Genomic DNA, 10,871 nt, shown 5'->3' with positions numbered 1-10,871 from the left:
CCCTCCCAGCATCAGAGTCTTTTCCAATGAGTCAACTCTTCGCATGAGGTGGCCAAAGTACTGGAGTTTCAGCTTTAGCATCATTCCTTCCAATGAACACCCAGGACTGATCTCCTTTAGAATGGTATGGTTGGAGCTCCTTGCAGTCCAAGGGACTCTCAAGAGTCTTCTCCAACACCACAGTTCAAAAGCATCAATTCTTTGGTGTTCAGCTTTCTTCACAGTCCAACTCTCACATCCATACATGACCACTGGAAAAACCATAGCCTTTACTAGATGGACCTTTGTTGGCAAAGTAATGTCTCTGCTTTTGAATATGCTATCTAAGTTGGTCATAACTTTCCTTCCAAGGAGTAAGTGTCTTTTAATTTCATGGCTGCAATCGCCATTTGCAGTGATTTTGGAGCCCCCCCCAAAATAAAGTCTGACACTGTTTCCACTGTTTCCCAATCTATTTCCCATGAAGTGATGGGACCGGATCTGAATGTTGAGCTTTAAGCCAACTTTTTCACTCTCTACTTTCACTTTCATCAAGAGGCTTTTTAGTTCCTCTTCACTTTCTGCCATAAAGATGGTGTCATCTGCGTATCTGAGGTTGTTGATATTTCTCCTGGCAATCTTGATTCCAGCTTTTGCTTCTTCCAGCTCAGCGTTTCTCATGATGTACTCTACACATAAGTTAAATAAGCAGGGTGACAATATACAGCCTTGATGTACTCCTTTTCCTATTTGGAACCAGTCTGTTGTTCCATGTCCAGTACTAACTGTTGCTTTCTGACCTGCATATAGGTTTCTCAAGAGGCAGATCAGGTGGTGTGGGATTCCCTTCTCTTTCAGAATTTTCCACAGTTTATTGTGATCCACACAGTCAAAGGCTTTGGCATAGTCAATAAAGCAGAAATAGATGTTTTTCTGGAACTCTCTTGCTTTTTGCATGATCCAGCAGATGTTGGCAATTTCATCTCTGGTGCCTCTGCCTTTTCTAAAACCATCTTGAACATCTGGAAGTTCACGGTTCACGTATTGCTGAAGCATGGTTTGGAGAATTTTGAGCATTACTTTGCTAGTGTGTGAAATGAGTGCAATTGTGCGGTAGTTTGAGTATTCTTTGGCATTGACTTTCTTTGTGATTGGAATGAAAACTGACCTTTTCCAGTCCTAGGACCACTGCTGAGTTTTCCATATTGGCTGGCATATTGAGTGCAGCACTTTCACAGCATTATCTTCCAGGATTTGAAATAGCTCACCTGGAATTCCATCACCTCCACTAGCTTTGTTCGTAGTGATGCTTTCTAAGGCCCACTTGACTTCACATTCCAGGATGTCTGGCTCTAGGTCAGTGATCACACCACCGTGATTATCTGGGTCGTGAAGCTCTTTTTTGTACAGTTCTTCTGTGTATTCTTGCCATCTCTTCTTAATGTCTTCTGCTTCTGTTAGGTCCATACCATTTCTGTCCTTTATCGAGCCCATCTTTGCATGAAATGTTCTCTTGGTATCTCTAATTTTCTTGAAGAGATCTCTAGTCTTTTGCATTCTATTGTTTCCCTCTATTCCTTTGCATTGATCACTGAGGAAGTCTTTCTTATCTCTCCTTGCTATTCTTTGCAACTCTGCATTGAGATGCTTATATCTTTCCTTTTGTCCTTTGCTTTTCGCTTCTCTTCACAGCTATTTGTAAGACCTCCTCAGACAGCCATTTTGCTTTTTTGCATTTCTTTTTCTTCAGGATGGTCTTGATTCCTGTCTCCTGTACAATGTCACGAACCTCCGTCCATAGTTCATCAAGCACTCTATCAGATCTATTTCCTTAAATCTATTTCTCACTCCCAGTGTATAATCATAAGGGATTTGATTTAGGTCATACCTGAATGGTCTAGTGGTTTTCCCTATTTTCTTCAATTTAAGTCTGAATTTGGCAATAAGGAGTTCATGATCTGAGCCACAGTCAGCTCCCTAAGTGATCACACTTAGGTACTCATAAAAAGGGGGAAAAATGTAAGTAATGTCTAGAGATGCAATCTAGTTTGGGAAGTACACTATATTAGTTATCTATTCCCATCATACGGAGAAGGCAATGGCACCCCACTTCAGTACTCTTGCCTGGAAAATCCCATGGATGGAGGAGCCTGGTAGGCTGCGGTCCATGGGGTCGCTGAGGGTTGGACACAACTGAGCAACTTCACTTTCACTTTTCAATTTCATGCACTGGAGAAGGAAATGGCAACCCACTCCAGTGTTCTTGCCTGGAGAATCCCAGGGACGGGGAAGCCTGGTGTGCTGCCGTCTATGGGGTCACATGGAGTCGGACACGACTGAAGTGACTTAGCAAATAGCAATAGCAATTTCCATCATAACACATTACCCAAAACCTGTTGACTTTAAATGACAGAAATGTATTCTCTCTCAGGTATGCAGGCCAGAATTCCAAAACCAAAGTGTCAGCCATGTTGTACACCTTCAGAGGCTCAACAGGTAAATCTATTCCATGACTCTTCCTGCTTCTGGAGCCTGCCCACAATCCTTGGCTGCTTGCTGGACATAATATTCTAATCCTGCCTCCATGGTTACACTGTATCTCCTCTCCTGTGTCTATAATTTCCACCTGACTTTCTCTTATGAAGATACTTGTGATGGCATTTAGAGCCACTGGAATAATCTAGATAGTCTCTTTAACTCAAAATCTTTAACCTAATCACATCTGAAAAGATCTTTTTCCCAAATAAGTTAACACTTACAGGCTTTAGGAATTAGGCTCTGATATTTTTGGGTGGTTATTTTTCAGCCTACTACACACATTTTAAGTGTAATTTTTCCTTTAAGGACTAGATAAGGAAGATGTTTCCAAGAGACTATCACTGAAAACCAACAGGTAACCAAAGAAATAAAAGAAACAAATGAGTGAGAAAGCTGAGATTTTTTTTTACTTTATTTTTTATTGAAGGATAATTGCTTTGCAGAATTTTGCTGTTTTCTGTCAAACTTCAATATGAATTAACCATAGGTATACATATATCCCCTCTCTTTTGAACCTCCCTCCCATCTCCTTCCCCATACCACCCTCTAGGTTGATACAGAGTCCCTGTTTGAGTTTCCTGAGCCATACAGCAAATTCCCATTGGCTATCTATGTAAGTTTCATGTTACTCTTTCCGTACATCTCACCCTCTCCTCCCCTCTTTCTATGTCCATAAGTCTATTCTCTATGTCTGTTCTCCATTGTTGCCCTGTAAATAAATTCTTCAGTACCATTTTTCTAGATTCCATATATATGTGTTAGAATACGATATTTATCTTTCTCTTTCTGACTCACTTCACTCTATATAATAGGTTCTAGGTACATCCATCTCATTAGAACTGACTCAAATGCATTCGTTTTTATGGCTGAGTAATTGTCCATTGTGTATATGTACCACAGCTTCTTTATCCATTCATCTATTGATAGGCATGTTCTAGCTCTTATAAATAGAGCTGCAATGAACAATGGGATGCATGTGTCTCTTTCAATTTTGGTTTCCTCAGGGTATATGCCTAGGAGTGGGATGCCAGGTCAAGTGGTGGCTTTATTCCTAGTTTTTTAAGAAATCTTCATACCATCTTTCATAGTGGTTGTATCAATTTGCATTCCCACCAACAGTGCAAGAGTGTTCCCTTTTCTCCACACCCTCTTCAGCATTTATTCTTTGTAGACCTTTTGATGAGGGCCATTCTGACCGGTGTGAGGTGATACCTCATTGTAATTTTTACTTGCATTTTCTAATAATGAGTGAAGTTGAGCATCTTTTCACACATTTGCTAGCCATCTGTATGTCTTCCTTGGATAAATACCTGTTTTGGTCTTTTTGCCACTTTTTGATTAGGGTGTTTGTTTTTCTGGTATTGAGTTGTATGAGCTGCTTGTATATTTTGGAAATGAATCCTTTGTCACTTGTTTCATTTGCTATTATTTTCTCCCATTCTGAGGGTTGTCTTTTCACCTTGCTTACAGTTTCCTTTGATGTGCAGAAGCTTTTTAGTCAGGTCCCACTTGTTTACTTTTGTTTTTATTTCCATTACACTAGGAGGTGGGTCATAGGGGATCTTGCTTTGATTTATGACATCGAGTGTTCTGCCTTTGTTTTCCTCTAAGATTTTTATAGTTTCTGGTCTTACATTTAGGTGTTTAATCCATTTTGAGTTTATCTTTGTTTATTGTGTTAGGAAGTGTTCTAATTTCATTCTTTTACATGTAGCTGTCCAGTTTTCCCAGCACAATTTATCAAAGAGGCTGTCTTTGCCCCATTGTATATTCTTCACTCCATTGTCAAAAACAAAGTACCCATAGGTGCATGGGTTTATTTCTGGGCTTTCTATCTTGTTCCATTGGTCTATATTTCTGTCTTTGTGCCAGTGCCATACTGTCTCGATGACTGTAGATTTGCAGTATAATCTGAAGTCAGCAAGATTGATTCCTCCAGCTCCATTCTTCTTTCTCAATACTGCTTAGGCTATTCAGGGTCTTACCAGACCACCTGATCTACCTCTTGAGAAATTTGTATGCAGGTCAGGAAGCAAGAGTTAGAACTGGACATGGAACAACAGACTGGTTCCAAATAGGAAAAGGAGTACGTCAAGGCTGTATATTGTCACCCTGTTTATTTCACTTCTATGCAGAGTACATCATGAGAAACGTTGGACGGGAAGAAACACAAGCTGGAATCAAGATTGCCGGGAGAAATACCAATAACCTCAGATATGCAGATGACAACACCCTTATGGCAGAAAGTGAAGAGGAACTCAAAAGCCTCTTGATGAAAGTGAAAATGGAGAGTGAAAAAGTGGGCTTAAAGCTCAACATTCAGAAAACGAAGATCATGGCATCCGGTCCCACCACTTCATGGGAAATAGATGGGGAAACAGTGGAAACAGTGTCAGACTTTATTTTTCTGGGCTCCAAAATCACTACAGATGGTGACTACAGCCATGAAATTAAAAGACGGTTACTCTTTGGAAGGAAAGTTATGACCAACCTAGATAGCATATTCAAAAGCAGTAACATTACTTTGCCAACAAAGGTTTGTCTAGTCAAGGCTATGGTTTTTCCAGTGGTCATGTATGGATGTGAGAGTTGGACTGTGAAGAAAGCTGAGCGCCGAAGAATTGATGCTTTTGAACTGTGGTGTTGGAGAAGACTCTTGAGAGTCCCTTGGACTGCACGGAGATCCAACCAGTCCATTCTGAAGGAGATCAGCCCTGGGTTTCTTTGGAAGGAATGATGCTAAAGCTGAAACTCCAGTATTTTGGCCACCTCATGCGAAGAGTTGACTCATTGGAAAAGACTCTGATGCTGGGAGGGATTGAGGGCAGGAGGAGAAGGGGACGACAGAGGATGAGATGGCTGGATGGCATCGCTGACTCAATGGACGTGAGTCTCAGTGAACTCCAGGAGTTGGTGATGGGACAGGGAGCCTGGCGTGCTGCAATTCATGGGGTCGCAAAGAGTCGGACATGACTGAGCGACTGATCTGATCTGATATGAATTGTGAAATTTTTTGTTCTAGTTCTGTGAAAAATTCCATTGGTAATTTGATAGGGGTCACATTGAATCTGTAGATTGTGTTTGATAGTATGGTCATTTTCACAATATTGATTCTTTCTTCCCAGGAAAAGGGAATATCTATCCATCTGTTTATATCATCTTTGATTTCTTTCATTAGTGTCTTATAATTTTCTGTGTACAGCTCTTTTGTCCCCTTAGGTAAGTTTATGTCTGTTATTCCCAGACATTTAATTCTTTTTGTTGCAATGGTGAATGGGATTGATTCCTTAATTTCTCTTTCTTATTTTTCATTGTTAGTATATAGAAATACAAGTGATTTCTGTGTATTGATTTTGTATTCTACAACTTTTAAAAATTCACTGATTAGCTCTAGTAATTTTCTGATACTATCTTTGCAGTTTTCTATGCACAGTATCATGTCATCTGCAAACAGTGAGAGCTTTATTTTTTCTTTTCCAATCTGGATTCCTCTTATTTCTTTTTTCTTCTCTGATTGCTGTAGCTAGGAATTCCAGAACTATGTTGAATAATAGTGGGGAAAGTGGGTGCCCTTGTCTTGTTCTTGATCTTAGGGGGAATGCTTTCAGTTTTTCACCATTGAAAATAATATTTGCTGTAGGCTTACCATATATGGCCTTTACTATATTGAGGTAGGTACCTTCCAAGCCCATTTTTTGAAAACTTTTAATCATAAATGAGTGCTGAATTCTGTCAAAGGCTTTTTCTGCATCTATTAAGATTATCATATGGTTTTTATCTTTCACTTTGTTATTATGGTGTATCACATTGAATTATATGCCTATATTGAAGAATCCTTGCATCCCTGGAATAAACCCAACTTTATTATGGTGTATGAGTTTTATGAAGTGTTGCTGAATTCTGTTTACCAAAATTTTGTTGAGGATTTTTGAATCTATGTTCATCAGTGATATTGGCCTTTGTTTTCTTTTTCTGTGTGTTGTCTTTGTCTGGTTTTCATATCAGAGTGATGGTGGCCTCGTAGAATGAGTTTGGAAGTGTTCTTTTCTCTGAAGTTTTTTGAAAGAGTTGTAGAAGGATAGTCATTAGCTCTTCTCTAAATGCTTGATAGAATTCTCCTGTGAAGCCAACTGTTACAGGGCTTTTGTTTTGGGGAAGATTTTTGACTACAGCTTCAATTTCAGTGCTTGTAATTACTGATGTTCAAGCTGGTTTTAGAAAAGGCAGAGGCACCAGAGATCAAATTGCCAACATCTGCTGGACCATGGAAAAAGCAAAAGAGTTCCAGAAAAACATCTATTTCTGCTTTACTGACTATGCCAAAGCCTTTGACTGTGTGGATCACAATAAACTGTGGAAAATTCTGAAAGAGATGGGAATACCAGACCACCTGATCTGCCTCTTGAGAATATTGTATGCAGGTCAGAAAGCAACAGTTAGAACTGGACATGGAACAACAGACTGGTTCCAAATAGGAAAAGGAGTTCATCAAGGCTGTATATTGTCACCCTGTTTATTTAACTTATATGCAGAGTACATCATGAGAAATGCTGGACTGGAAGATACACAAGCTGGAATCAAGATTGCCAGGAGAAATATCAACAACCTCAGATATGCAGATGACACCACCTTTATGGCAGAAAGTGAAGAGGAACTCAAAAGCCTCTTGATGAAGGTGAAAGTGGAGAGTGAAAAAGCTGGCTTAAAGCTCAGCATTCAGAAAACAAAGATCATGGTATCTGGTCCCATCACTTCATGGGAAATAGATGGGGAAACAGTGGAAACAGTGGCAGACTTTATTTTTGTGGGCTTCAAAATCACTGCAGATGGTATTGCAGCCATGAAATTAAATGACGCTTACTCCTTGGAAGGAAGTTATGATGAACCTAGACAGTATATTCAAAAGCAGAGACATTCCTTTGCCAACAAAGGTCCGTCTAGTCAAGGCTATGGTTTTTCCAGTAGTCATGTATGGATGTGAGAGTTGGACTGTGAAGAAGGCTGAGTGCCGAAGAACTGATGCTTTTGAACTGTGGTGTTGGAGAAGACTCTTGAGAGTCCCTTGGACTGCAAGGAGATCCAGACAGTCCATTCTGAAGGAGATCAGCCCTGGGATTTCTTTGGAAGGAATGATGCTAAAGCTGAAACTCCAGTACTTTGGCCACCTCACGCGAAGAGTTGACTCATTGGAAAAGACTCTGATGCTGGGAGGGATTGAGGGCAGGAGGAGAAGGGGACGACAGAGGATGAGATGGCTGGATGGCATCACTGACTCGATGGACGTGAGTCTCAGTGAACTCCGGGAGTTGGTGATGGACAGGGAGGCCTGGCGTGCTGCGATTCATGGGGTCGCAAAGAGTCGGACATGACTGAGCAACTGATCTGATCTGAATTGGGTTGTTCATGATTTCTATTTCTTCCTGGTTCAGTCTTGGAAAATTGAACTTTTCTAAGAATCTGTCCATTTCTTTTATTGCCATATAGTTGCTCATAATAGTCTCTTATAATCCTTTGCATTTCTGCATTGTCTGCTATAACCTCTCCTTTTTCATTTCTAATTTTGTTGATCTCATTCTTCTTTTTTTCTTGTTGAGTCTTGCTAAAGGTTTGTCAATTTCATTCATCTTCTCAAAAAACCAGCTTTTAGTTTTATTAATCTTTATTATTGTTTTTTTCATTTCTTTTTCATTTATTTCTCCTCAGATCTTCACGATTTCTTTTCTTCTACTAATTTTGGGGAGTTTTTTTGTTCTTCTTTTTAAAGTTGTTTTAGATGTAAAGTTACGTTGTCTATTCAATGTTTTTCTTGTTTCTTGAGGTAGGATTGTGTGGCTATAAATTTCCCTCTTAGAACAGCTTTTGCTGCATCCCATAAGTTTTAAGTTGTCATGCTTTCATTGTCATGTTTCTAGAAATTTTTTGATTTCCCTTTTTATTTCTTCAGTAATCTGTTGGTTTTTTAGAAACATGTTGTTTAACCTCCATGTGTTTGTGTTTCTTACATTTTTTTTCTTGTAATTGATATCTACTCTCACAGCATTGTGGTCAGAGAAGATGTCTGATATGCTTTCAATTTTCCTAAAATTACTGAAGTTGATTTGTGACCCAAGATGTAGTCTATCCTGGAGAATGTTCCATGTGCACTTGAGAAGAAGGTGAATCCTTCTGCATTTGGATGGAATGTCCTGAAGATATCAATGAGATCCATCTCATCTAATGTATCATTTAAGACGTGTTTCCCTATTAATTTTCTGTTTTGATGACCTGTCCATTGGTGTGAGTGGGCTGTTAAAGTCTCCTGCTATTATTCTATTTCTGTCAATTTCTCCTTTTATTTCTGTTAGTATTTGTCTCCTGTGTTGGGTGCATAGATATCTACAATTGTCATGTCTTCCTCTGTATTGATCCCTTGATCATTATGTAGTGTCCTTCCTTATCTCTTCTAATATTCTTTATTTTAAGGTCTATTTTGTCTGATATGAGGATTGCTACTCCACTTTTCTTTTGCTTCCCATTTGCAATGAATATATTTTTCCATCTTCTCACTTTCAGTGTATATGTGTCTTTAGGTCTGAAGTGGGTTTCTTGTAGACAGTATATATACGGGTCTTGTTTTTGTACTCTTTCAGCCAGTCTGTGTCGTTTGGTTGGAGCATTTAATCTGTTTACATTTAAAGTAATTATTGATATATATGCTCCTATTGCCATTTTCTTAATTGTTTGGGCTTAATTTTGTGGATCTTTTTTCTTCTCTTGTATTTCTTGACTGTATAAGTCCCTTTAACATTTGTTGTAAACCTGCTTTGCTGGTACCGAATTCTCTTAATTTTTGCTTGTCTGAAAAGTTTTTTATTTCTCCATCAATTTTGAAAGAAGTCCTTGCCAGGTACAATAATCTTGGTTGTAGATTTTTCCCTTTCATAGTGGTTTAAATATATCCTGCCATTCCCTTCTGGCCTGCAGAGTTTCTGCTGAAAGATCAGCTGTTAAACATATGGGGTTTCCCTTGTATGTTATGTGTTGCTTTTCCCTTGCTGCTTTTAATATTCTTTGTGTTTAGTCTTTGTTAGTTTAATTAGCATGTGTCTTGGCATGTTTCTTCTTGGGTGTATCCTGTATGGGACTCTTTGAGCCTCTTGGACTTGATTGAATATTTCCTTTTCCATGTTGGGGAATTTTCAGCTATAATCTCTTCAAAAATTTCCTCATAGAACAGTCTTATGGAATCTGTGGGAGAGGGAGAGGGTGAGATGATTTGGGAGAATGGCATTGAAATATTTATAATATCATATATGAAACAAGTTGCCAGTCCAGGTTCGATGCACGATACTGGTGCACTGGGATGATCCAGAGGGATGGTATCGGGAGGGAGGAGGGAGGAGGGTTCAGGATGGGGAACACGTGTATGCCTGTGGTGGATTCATTTCGATATATGACAGAACCAATACAATATTGTAAAGTTTAAAAATAAAATAAAATTAAAAAAAAAATTTCCTCACACCCTTTCTTTACCTCTTCCTTTCTGGGACCCCTATAATTCAAATGTTGGTGCATTTGATATTGTCTCAGAGGTCTCTGAGACTGTCCTCAGTACTCTTCGTTCTTTTTACTTTATTCTGCTCTTTAGAAGTTATTTCCACCATTTTATCTTCCAGCTCAATGATTCATCCTTCTGCTTCAGATATTCTGCTATTGAGTCCTTCTAAAGTAACTTTAATCTCAGTAATTGTGTTGTTTGTCTCTGTATGTTTATTCTTTAATTCTTCTAGGTCTTTGTTAACTGATTCTGGCATTTTATCCATTTTGTTTTCAAGGTTTTTTGATCATCTTTACTATAATTATTCTGAATTCTTTCTCAGGTAGTTAGCCTATTTCCTCTTCATTTATTTGGACTTCTGTGTTTCTAGTTTGTTCCTTCATTTGTGTAGTATTTCTCTGCCTTTTCATTATTTTTTTTTAACTTATTGTGTTTGAGGTCTCCTTTTCCCAGGCTTTAAGAAAAGTTGGATTCTTTCCTTGAAGAAGGTTGAATTCTTTCTTCCTTTTGGTTTCTGCCCTCCTAAGGTTGGTCCAGTGGTTTGTGTGAGCTTCTTATAGGGTGAGATTTGCTGAGTTTTTGTTTGTTTGTTTTTCCTCAGATGGACAAGGCTGAGTGAGGTGGTGGTCCTGTCTGCTGATGGCTGGGTTTGTATTTTTGTTTTGTTTGTTGTTTAGATGAGGCGTCCTGCACAAGGTTCTAAGTGGTTGAGTGATGCTGGGTCTTGTATTCAAGTAGTTTCCTTTGTGTGAATTCTCACTATTTGATACTCCCTAGAGGTAATACTCTGGTAGTCTAGGGTCTTGGAGTCAGTACT

Source organism: Bison bison, unplaced genomic scaffold (genome assembly GCF_000754665.1).
Source record: "Bison bison bison isolate TAMUID 2011002044 unplaced genomic scaffold, Bison_UMD1.0 scf7180017864146, whole genome shotgun sequence".
In the NCBI taxonomy this organism is placed as follows: Eukaryota; Metazoa; Chordata; class Mammalia; order Artiodactyla; family Bovidae; genus Bison; species Bison bison.
The sequence above is the reverse complement of the archived record's forward strand: the minus strand, read 5'-3'. Positions refer to the sequence as shown.